We start from the raw sequence: 11,986 nt of genomic DNA, 5'->3' as shown, positions 1-11,986 counted from the left end.
TAGGGCACTTTGTGTGACATTCTTGAATAATAGAAGCAGTGTTTTTGTTGTGGAATGAATGACTGAATGAGATTGAAGCCATGAAAAAAACTTTTTTTAAAAAAAGAAGCTTTGATTCTTGGATATTTTAGATGGACATTTGAATGGAGTTGAGAGGATGAATTATTTAGTATGGCATTGATGACTTAGGGAAAGAAAATGACTAAAGTGGTTGCCCCACATTTTTTGGAGGAACTATAAAGATAAAATTGTCAAACTCAAAACGTTAGGGTAGGAGGAAATATCTTTCTATAAAAAACCATTTTGTGCCGTATGTTTTGGTAGTAGAAACGTATGGATAAGGTATTGCATTGAGGAAAAGTCAATGGATAAAGGCAGGAAGCATTTTCCCTTGGTATGGTTTAGTGGTAAAATCAAATAAAAATAAATTAATATATTTATTGATTTGATATAAACATATGTGTCTAAAGAAAAATTCGTAATAAATATTGTAGAGCATTAGGCCCAGATTATATGCGCTGGACAAATATCGAGCATGTTTTAGCATGTACAGATAGTCAGATATAGCTTAAATGCCTAAAATTACTTTTATTTGGTAAGTTAGAGAAAAAAGAACAATTCTAGGTGGAGCTTATAATCGTTGCACAATTCAGGCGAAATACACAAAAATAGAATACTCGGAGAGTTGAACTCAAGAATTCCGCTTGCTAAACGGGTGCTCTAACTAACTAAGCTACGAGAGTTTGTTGCTCTCTTATTTCAGTTCAAAACAATTTATCTCTTATTTTATGGATCTGCTATAAAATTTAAATATAACTACGAATGGTTATATTTTAGAAAGTATAGCTACAAATAATAATATATGAATTTACTATATATTTGACGTATCACGTAATTTTTCCAAGAGAATTCAGACATGACACCTCCTTCCAAAAAAAACTCGAACCAAAATATTTTTTAAACCAGCAATGTGGAATGTCCAAAAGCCAAATAAAAGGTAAAGGCTCGAACAACGGCGTACAATTCGTAAAATATGGGTTCTTTTGCTCATACCATGCTTGTCATTTACTAGTATGTCCTCGAAAAATTAGAAAGAAAAATATTAATTCTATCATCCCAATTTTTGTGAAAGTGTTTGATTGGCATGAAACTTAAGAAATAAATGAAGACTTCTAAAATTTATGGTCTAAAATAAATTACAAAAATTTATGTCGCTAGAAATCATCTCATTAAGGGTATAACGAGAAATTTAAAGTAAATTTAGTGAGTATTAAATAAGTTTTGCAAGTGTCCGTGTTATTATGTTTCCCAGTTTATGTGTTTGAGAAAAAGCATTACGGATTATATTGGCTATTGCATTCTTAAAATTACTAGTAATTAACTATTACTAAAAACTACATTTATGTAAATTTAGTGAGCATATCGTCATCTTTGTAAGTTTACTGGAATTTATGAACATGAACGTATTTTTTGTGTCGTTATGTTTCCGAAATCTATGTTTCTGTGTACATTTTCTGGAGTTATAGGAAAGGGAAGTGGTTGAGCTCGATAAATTTCGAGCTAAGGTGGATTCCAAATTTAAGCAAAACAAGGTGAAACGGAAGAATATATGGCATTAGAAAATTCCCGCGATTTACTTATAAGTTCATTACAAACGTTGAAGCTGTATCTAGGACAACGAACCCCACCACTTGATGATTCCGAAAACTCAAATATGGTTATTATAGTTAATCAAGTTTCAGATCATGCTAATTATGCAGATACTTCAAATGAAAAGGACAATAAATGCGCAATGAAGAAAGTTAAAGAAAGGTATTTAGGTATGGCGCACACTTACTATTAGGTTACAAGATTCGAACCTATCGCCCTTTGTATCCAAAACAGATACAATGACCAGACTGCGCTATACCTCGTCTCACCACCCGGAATCATATAGATCCACTCGATCGATGAACCGAGAAGTTTTCATATTTATACCTTTTCTTGTTGGAGGGGCGACCGTACATTTAACTACCAAAGAAACTAGGATAAACCAATGTGATCGTGACATTGTAGGTGCTTGCGATGAGACGGATGCCCAGAAATGAATTAACAAATATGAAGCAAGACCTACTCCCTCCCATCCCACGAATAATTGAAGAGAGTTATCTTCAGTCACCAACATTGGCATAAAAAAAAGGATGCACGGGGTGAAGTTGTCACCATGAACTAAGGATTGGAAGGGTTGAGGATAGAGTTTCTTTTTCATTTCGAGGGTAGTTGGCAAGAGCTATAGCAGCTTACGATGCAGTTGATTTGGAAACATACGTCAGGGCGGTTGGGTGGGGAGTCAGATCATGCCAATGGTCCTTCTCCGAGTTGTTGTTACTATGGAGTACTAAAGCACAAGGAGATTTTACTCGTTGGGTGTCAATTGGGGGCGGGTCGCTTTCTTTTGAAAAGACAGGTTTCGTCCTTTCCGGCTCTTTTCCTCTATGCTTCAGTTGCCGAGTATGATTTGGTATAGTTTCAAAGTTTTAAGCTGGAGCCTCATGTCACAGAATAAATGTTTTATTTTTAAATCATCTTCGAAGAATGGCGGTGAATCGTCTTCCTAAAAAGAAGAGTCTTCGATTGAAAAAAATATTGTTTTCAATTAGCTCTCTATCCAAAAACATTTATGAATCCCTTTCAGACAAAATGTAGAATTTCTAAGCAAGTAAGATGTTAGCATCTTTAGCAGTTTGAAGATATAGTTGAGATTCTTGCTAGATCCACGTTTTAATGATAAAAAATAACATATCTTTTATTTGCAGAATATCAAGACCACAAGTCAAGGCAAATCAACAGAAGCTCCACACCTATTCTTGGAAAGAATCACTCTACGATTCCTTTCAAGGATCAATTCCCTTGGGTGTGTAATCTCTCGAGATTCACAACAATTAAGAATCAAAGAAGATCTCATGAAGTATATATACCAGTATTGGTCTAGAAAGAGGGCATAATTTGATCAAACCAACTTCGCGTTCTTTGTTCTACTCTAAACAAGCATTGTAATATGAATTTAGTTTATTGTGTAACTAGTAGAGAGAAGAAAGAGAGAAAAATATTGGTGAGTTTGTATCAACAATACGACGAGTGTACTTAGGATCTGAAGTGAGTTGGTGTTCGCAACAACATCAACATATCTATACGAAGGTTTATTAGGAGCTTTGAAGAGAGAACACCATTGCAACCCAAGGGGACTGGAGTAGGATTCACACTGAATCCGAAGCAGTATAAAATATTCTATGTCATTTAATTGTTGCACTTTACTTTCAGTATTTACCTTTTATCTCTTTTATTCAGGTAATCGACTAATTGGCAAACTAGTCGACTATTTTGTTATAAAAAAAAAAATCGACAATTCACCTCCCCTTTTTTACTTTCAATTCTATCACTTGACTTTTGACTATCAACATATAAGGTGCCATTTCTATTGTGCTTGGCCTTTTAAGCCCCTAGATTTAGGATCCTGAGTTAGAATTTTACCGTTTGATCCTTCCCATGCTACTTTTGATATTATATTATTGATACTATCACTTTCTATGGAAGAATGATTTTGCAACATGTTAATTGTCTTAATTTCTTCTTGAAGGGCTTTGACAACAACAAATATCTGGGAAGAGTTTGAGAAGTTGAATGTATCAAAGGACCGATCAGCAAAATGAGTTGGCTGATGAACTTCTTAACAAGATGGCAAAGAAGTGTTGGGGTCGAAATAATAACAAGACGTCATGCGGAAGCTAACAATGCAAAAACTTTAATGGACAATAAATCAAACGACAAAAGAATTATACTAAAATAGGATATTATAATGGGGTTTGGTCAACTGACCTATATATAATCTATCACTAATATAAAAAGAGAAAATAAATATTTTTGAGAGAATAATCTTCCCTAAATATTTCGTAAAGACTACATTGTGGATGTTATTGTTCTTGTTCTTTTTGTGAGAAGAAAATATTAATTTATAGAAGTACAAAACTTCTCCTCCAATAAAAGGATAAGACATATGAAAGAGATTTATTCTTTTATGAGACTTTTTCCCTTTTTTTTTAAAGAAAGAATAGATAAAAAATTGAGGGCAAAATGCTAACAAGAAGTTCAAACATTCCTGCAATGTACCCGGGGCCTAGAAATGTTTATGAGAATATCTTATTCCCTATTTCATTATTGCTAACTTTTTTAAATTTTTCTTTGTGTTTAGGTTTTGCTAAGGAGGGTTCAATGGCTATTTAAGAAAGGCCAAGTCAGTGTTCAGTCTATAGTGAATTGTGTTGTGCTTAGTCTTCCGCCCCATAAGCATATCATGTTTAATACACAGACTGCTATTCTCAAGTTTAAGTGTGGAGTTCCTAATTGGGGTCGATCCTTGTTTAAAAATATGCTTCGAGAGTATCCAAAGAGAACCGACTTATGGAGTGTTTATCTCGATCAGGTATCTCTTAAATCGAAACTTCAAACTATGTCTAAAGAAAATCTCCTTTCTCTTTTTGTTTTTCTTTTCTGGTTGTACATGCCTCAAAATCTTATATCATATGAACAGGAGATTCGACTAGGATAGGTGGATGTGATCTGTGCATTATTTGAGAGGGCGATAAGTCTTAGCCTTCCACCTAAAAAGATGAAGGTGAATGTGCTTCATTGATTTTAGAACACTCTTAAATACTCTCTGCCAAATCTTTTGTTTTTAAAATGTCCTTATCCTTTATTTTTTTTCTTAACTAGTAGCTTTTGATCTCTTGAGTGAACTACCCCTGATATCATCAAACTTATCAAAGATACTTACTTATCACCTTATCCTAATGTCGGAGACACACCCTTCTACTATCCCACATCCAACGGAAACTTTAGTACATCCACTGCCTACCAACTATTTTTTGTGATAGCCTGATAGGTCATTTATGGTTTTACCCTTCATTTCTGTGTTTCAAGACCTCGAATAGATCCGTTTTTCCTTCCTTGATTTAGTGCATAGTCCGTATCTTTTTTCCGAAAGATTTTTATGAAAACATTGATGAAAATGTGAAATCATGCCTTAAAACTCACTTGAGTTGACTACGGTCAATATTTTGTGTAAACGAATACGGATCAATATTTTGACAGTCTCAGTGGGTCCGTATCGGGATTTGGGACTTGGACGTATGCCCAGAATCAAATTCGGAAGTCCCTAATTTGATTTAACACAATTTATTGAAAACTAGAAGTTTAAAGGTTTAAAGAATTCATATGTTTGACCGTAGTTTGACTTTATTTATACCGGGTTCGAATTTTGATTTCGAAACTTGGTATAGGTTCGTTTCAGTATTTATGAATTGTGTGCAAAATTTGGTGCAAAACAGAGTTGATTTGACGTGATTCGAATATCCGGTTGAGAAATTGCATGTTCTTAAGTTTAATTGAAAATTTTATTCGTTTTGGTGTCTGATTCTTAGTTCTAGACGTTATTTTGGTGTTTTGAGGGTACGAGCAAGTTTGTATGATATTTGTTTGCATGTTCATATGATATTTTGGTTATTTTGGTGCAAAAAGGAATTGATTTGACGTGATTCGGACTTGTGTGCATGTTTGGTTTGGAGCCCCGAGGGCTCGGGTGAGTTTCGGATAAGTTGTAGATGTTTTTGAACTTAAGGAAATATCTGATTTTTGACTTCTGCTGGTTACTAATGTGTTCTTCTTCGCGATCGCGAAGAGCAACCTGGGCTAGGGAGGCTTTTCTTCATCGCGAATGCGACGGCTGGTACGCGAAAGCGAAGTTTTAGGGGGTTTCCCATTGCGAACGCATAGCGTTGAGGGACCTGGGAAGGGGGATCGGTAGTTTGTTCTACGCGAACGCGAGCCCTGGCTCGCGAACGCGAAGGCCTTGGGGGAGAAGCCTTTGCAATCGCGTAGGCCATTTGGGCCGTTGTGCCTCGCGAACGCGAAGAAAGCCTGACGCCGAGTCACTTAAATATTCCAAACACAGGTTGCGCGCCGCAACGGTTTGAGTGTTTTGTATTCCTTGTTGTGTTGTGTTGTGTTGGCTTCGGTGTTTTCCTATGAGATTCTGAGGATTGGTATTACTAGTTTTACTCGTTTTCGAGGATTGAGTTTATTGTCATGAGTTAACTGCTTTATTTTTTTCGTATTTCCTTTCCTGTCATTATTATTATACTGCGAACATGTTATTATAAGTGACCCACCTTAGCCTCGTCACTACTTCGTCGAGGTTAGTCTTGATACTTACAGAGTACATGCGGTCAATTGTACTCATACTCCACTCTGTATTTCTTGTACAAATTTTGGAGTCGGTCTCAGCGGCGGTCAGTAGATTGCTCGAGTTGACTATTGGACGGAGACTTGAGGTACAGTTACTCGGTGTTCGCAGCCGTGAAGTCCCCTTCTACTTTATCCTAACTGTTTATTTCTTTTCAGACAGTTTTACTTTCATTCAGACCATTATATGTCTTATTCTAGTTGCTCGTGCACTTGTGATACCAGTTCTGGGTTATATTTAGATATTTCGGTTGTTATGACTTTTTCACACTTTATTACAGTTCTATTATAGTTATTTTAGTTTAATTAGCATCATTTAATTTGATTTATTAAAAATGGCTTAAGACTATTCTAACGTTGGCTTGCCTAGCAAGTGAAATGTTAGGCGCCATCACGGTCTCGAGCGTGGGAATTCCGGGTCGTGACAAGTTGGTATCAGAGCATTAAGTTGCCTAGGTCTCACGAGTCACGAGCAAACTTAGTAGTGTCTGGAGGATCGGTATGGAGACTTCTGTACTTATCTCCAGATGCTATGGAGTTTAGGAAAAATATCACTTCTTTATTACTCTATCGTGCAATTTTATTCTATCATTGATTATTGAACGCTTCTATTCTTGTTCTCTAGCAAATGGCGAGAACACACACTGCATCTACCGCCCGACAAGTGCCGGAGCCCCCTTGGCAGCTACGACTAGGGGCAGAGGTTGAGGTCGAGGTCAAGGCAGAGGCAGAGCTCAGCCTAGAGCTCAAGCAGCAGCACCTGCAGTGGGGCCTCAGGTGGATTTTGAGGAGGAGGTTCTAGCCACTGTAACCGTCGGACCAGCTCAGGTCCCGGAGGGGTTCATAGCCACTCCAGCACTTCTGGACACTCTAGTCCGTTTGGTGGGCCTTATGGAGAGTGTGGCCCAGACCGGTACATTCCCAGTGGCACTAGCCGTCTCTCGGGCTGGGGGAGAAGCACAGACTCCTTCTACTTACACCTCGGAGCAGGTGGCTCCCTAGTATCAGACTCCAGCAGCCCCGCCAGTTGGGGTAGTTCAGCCAGTTATTGCGGCGCAGGCTGGTGATAGGCCCGCTTTGTGTTCTGAGGCTATGTTGAGGTTGGATAAGTTCAACAAGCTCTTTCCTATTCATTTCAGTGGTGCATCTTCTGAGGACCCATAGGATTTTCTGGACCATTGCCACGAGATGTTGCACAACATGGGTATAGTTCAGACCAATTGGGTCGATTTTGCAGCATTTCAGATGACTGGTTCCGTCCGGAGATGGTGGAGAGATTATATGTTGACTAGGCCAGCTAGGTCGCCTGCACTTACCTGGGATCAGTTCTCACAGCTATTTCTAGAGAAGTTCATTCCTATCACCTTGAGGGAGGAGTACCGCAGGCTGTTTGAGCGTCTTTAGCAGGGTAGTATGACTGTTAGCCAATACGAGACTTGATTTTTGGACCTAGATCGCCATGCCACTATCTTGCTTCCTACTGAGAGGGAGAGAGCAAGGAGATTTATTGATGGGATCACTTACACTATCAGGCTTCAGATGGCCAAGGAGACCGGGAGTGATATTTCTTTCCAAACGGTCATAGTTATTGCTAGACGGATTGAGTTGGTTCGTGCTCAGGAGAGGGGGCCGGTGTCAGATAATAGGATTCGTCAAAAACGGTAGTTTTAGTGATGCATCATTTGGAGGCAAGGGTACCTTTGGTAGAGGCTATCCTCCGAGGCCATTTCATTTAGAGCTTCAGGAATCTCACAGTGCTTCGGGGAGTCGCGGTTCTTATGTGCCTTACTCTGGGCAGCCAGCCCATAGTGCGCCATCAACTCCTATCAGTGCACCTCGGATTCAGAGCTATCACCGTGGTTATTCGGCTCGTTCGGGTCAGCTTCAGCTTCAGTAACCACAGCAGCATGATGGGTGTTTTGAGTGTGATGGTATTGGTCACATTAGAAGGTTCTGTCCAAGATTATTGGGAGGCATGCCACAACAAAGTTCTCTTGCCATAGTTCCAGCACTGGTTGCTCCACCACCCGCTCAGCCAGCTAGAGGCAGGGGTCAGGCAGCCAGAGGTGGAGGTCAGGCCGTTAGAGGTGGAGGTCAGGCCGTTAGAGGGCGGAGGTCAGCCAGCTAGTGTCCGTCCCAAAGATATAGTTCAGAGTGGTGGAGCCCAGCCCCAATGTTATGCTTTTCCAGCTAGGCATGAGGTCGAGTCATCTGACGCCGTTATCACATGTATTGTTCCAGCTTTCATAGAGATGCTTCAGTTCTATTTGATCTGGGATCTACTTATTTCTTCGTGTCATCCTATTTTGCTTAATATCTGGATGTGCCTCGTGATTCTTGAGTGCTCTTGTGTATGTGTCCACGCTTGTGGGAGATTATATTGTTGTTGATCGTGTCTATCGCTCGTGTGTGATTACTATTGGAAGTCTTGAGACTAGCATTGATCTTTAGTTCTTGATAAGGTAGATTTTGATGTTATATTAGGTATAGGCTGGATGTCACCTTATCATGCTATATTAGATTGTCACGCCAAGATGGTGACCATAGCCATGGTGGGGTTGCCTTGATTAAAGTGGAGAGGGACTCCTGACCACTCTACTAGCAGAGTTATCTCTTATGTGAAGGCTCGACGTATGGTCGAGAAGGGATGTCTAGTTTATTTGGCCTATGTCCGTGATTCTAGTACGGAGGTTCCTTCCATATATTCAGTACCAGTTGTTCGTGAGTTTTCAAAGGTGTTTCCTGCAAATATGTCGGGGATGCCACCCAATAGAGATATTGACTTTTATATTGATTTGGCTCTGGGCACTCAGCCCATTTCCATTCCACCATATCGTATCGCCCCGTCGGAGTTGAAGGAGTTGAAGAAGAAGTTGCAAGATTTTCTTGATAAGGGATTCATTAGACCTAGTGTCTCGCCTTGGGATGCGCCTGTGTTTTTCATGAAGAAGAAAGATGGGTCGATGAGAATGTGTATGGACTATCGGCAGTTGAACAAGGTCATTATCAAGAACAATTATCCGTTGTCGATGATTGATGACTTATTTGATTAGCTTCAGGGTGATAAGGTGTTTTTGAAGATTGATTTGAGATTTTTCTACCATCAGTTGAAGATTAGGGCATCTGATGTCCCTAAGACAGCTTTTCGGACTCGGTATGGGCATTATGTGTTCCTAGTGATGTCATTTGGGTTGACAAATGCCCCAGCAGCATTTATGGATTTGATGAACCGGGTGTTCAAGCACTACTTGGATTCTTTTGTGATTGTATTCATTGATGATATCTTGATCTACTCCTGCAGTCGAGAGAAACATGATTAGCATTATCGGATTGTACTTCATACTCAGAGAGGTGGCTAGTTATATGCCAAGTTTTCAAAGTGTGAGTTTTGGTTAGACTCAGTCGCCTTTTTGGGGCATTTTTTATCAGCAGAGGGCATAAAGGTGGATTCTAAGAAAATTGAGGCAGTTCAGAACTGGCCTAGACCTACTTTAGCTAAAGAGATATGGAGTTTCCTGGGTTTGGTGGGTTACTATCGCCGGTTCATGGAGGGGTTTTCATCCATAGCAACCCCATTGACTAGATTGACCTAGAAGGGTGCCCCATTCAGATGGTCAGATGAGTGTGAGTTGAGCTTTCAGAAGCTCAAGACTGCTTTGACTACGACACCAGTGTTGGTGTTGTCCACGGGTTCAGGATCCTACACATTGTATTGTGATGCATCTCATATTGGGCTCGGTGTAGTATTGATGCAGAATGGCAGGGTGATTGCATACGCATCGCGGAAGTAGAAGGTTCATAAGAATAATTACCTTGTTCATGACTTAGAGTTGACATTCATTGTTCATGCGCCGAAGATTTGGAGGCACTATCTTTACGGCGTGTCGTGCAAGGTATTCACGGATCATCGGAGTCTGCAGTATTTGTTCAAGCAGAAGGATCTCAACTTGAGGCAGATGAGGTGATTAAAACTATTGAAAGACTATGATATCACCATTTTGTATCATCCCTGGAAGGCTAATGTGGTGGCCGATACCTTGAGTAGAAAGGCTGTGAGTATGGGTAGCCTTGCATATATCCCAGTTGGTGAGAGGCCACTTGCAGCAGATGTCCAGGCTTTGGCCAATTAGTTCATGAGGTTAGATGTTTCAGAGCCTAGTCGTGTGCTAGCTTGCACAGTCGCTCGGTCTTCCTTGTATGAGCGTATCATAGAGTGTCAGTATGATGATCCCTATTTGCTTGTCCTTTTAGGATACGGTGCAGCACGGTGGTTCCAAGCAAGTTACTGTTGGGGATGATGGGGTTATGAGGATGCAAGGTCGTATTTGTGTGCCTAATGCGGATGGAATTCGTGAGTTGATTCTTGAGGAGGCCCATAATTCCTGATATTCTATTCATCCGGGTGCCGCCAAGATATATTAGGACTTGTGGCAGCATTATTGGTGGAAGAGTATGAAAAAGGATATAGTTGTATATGTAGCTCGGTGTCTAAACTATCAGCAAGTAAAGTACGAGCATCAGATACCTACTGGTTTGCTTCAGAGGTTAGAGATTCCTAAGTGAAAGTGGGAGCATATCACTATGGATTTTGTTGTTAGACTCCCACGGACTCAGAAGAAGTTCGACGCGGTATGGGTCATTGTGGACAGGTTTACCAAGTTGGCACATTTCATTCCAGTGGCAGTTACCTATTTTTCAGAGCGATTAGCTAATATCTACATCCGTGAGATTGTCCGTCTTCACGGTGTGCCCGTGTCTATCATATCTGATCGAGGTACGCAGTTCACCCCTCACTTCTGAAGGGTTGTACAGTGTGAGTTGGGCACGCAGGTTGAGTTGAATACAGCATTTCGCCCCCAGTCGGACGGATAGTCCCGAGCGCACTATTCAAATATTGGAGGATATATTTTGCGCTTGTGTTATGGATTTCGGGGGTTCTTGGGATCAGTTCTTGCCGCTTGCGGAGTTTGCCTATAACAACAGTTATCAGTCGAGCATTCAGATGGATCCCTATGAGGCATTATACGGGAGGCGGTGTCGTTCGCCAATCGGATGGTTCGAGCCTAGGTAGGCTCGGTTGTTGTGTACAGATTTGGTACAGGATGCCTTGGATAAGGTCAAGATCATTCAGAATCGACTTCGTACCGCTCAGTCTAGGAAGAAGAGTTATGCCAATGGTAGAGTTCGTGATGTTGCATTCATGGTTGGAGAGAGGGTACTGCTCCGGGTTTCAACCATGAAGGGTGTGATGGGGTTCGGAAGGAAGGGCAAGTTGAGCCCTAGGTATATCAGACCATTTGCAATTCTTGAGAGAGTGTGTGAGGTGGCTTACAAGCTCGCATTGCCACCTAGTTTATCAGCAGACCATCCGGTGTTCCATATGTCCATGCTCCAGAAGTATCACGGTGATCAGTCCCATGTGTTAGATTTCAGCTCAGTCCAGGTACTTTTCTATGTTCTTTCGAGGACGAACGCTTATTTTAGAGGTGGAGAATGTGATGACCTGATAGGTCATTTATAATTTTAACCTTCACTTCTGTGTTTCGAGACCTCAAATAGCTCCATTCAGCCTTCCTCGATTAGCATGCACTGATCGTATCTTTTTCCGAAGGTTTTTATGAGAAAATTGATGAAAATGTGAAATTGTGCCTTAAAAACTTATTTGAGTTAACTTCGGTCAACATTTTATGTAAATAGACCCGGATCAATA

The sequence above is a fragment of the Nicotiana tabacum genome, chromosome 24 (genome assembly GCF_000715075.1).
Source record: "Nicotiana tabacum cultivar K326 chromosome 24, ASM71507v2, whole genome shotgun sequence".
NCBI classification, from domain to species: domain Eukaryota; kingdom Viridiplantae; phylum Streptophyta; class Magnoliopsida; order Solanales; family Solanaceae; genus Nicotiana; species Nicotiana tabacum.
The sequence above is the reverse complement of the archived record's forward strand: the minus strand, read 5'-3'. Positions refer to the sequence as shown.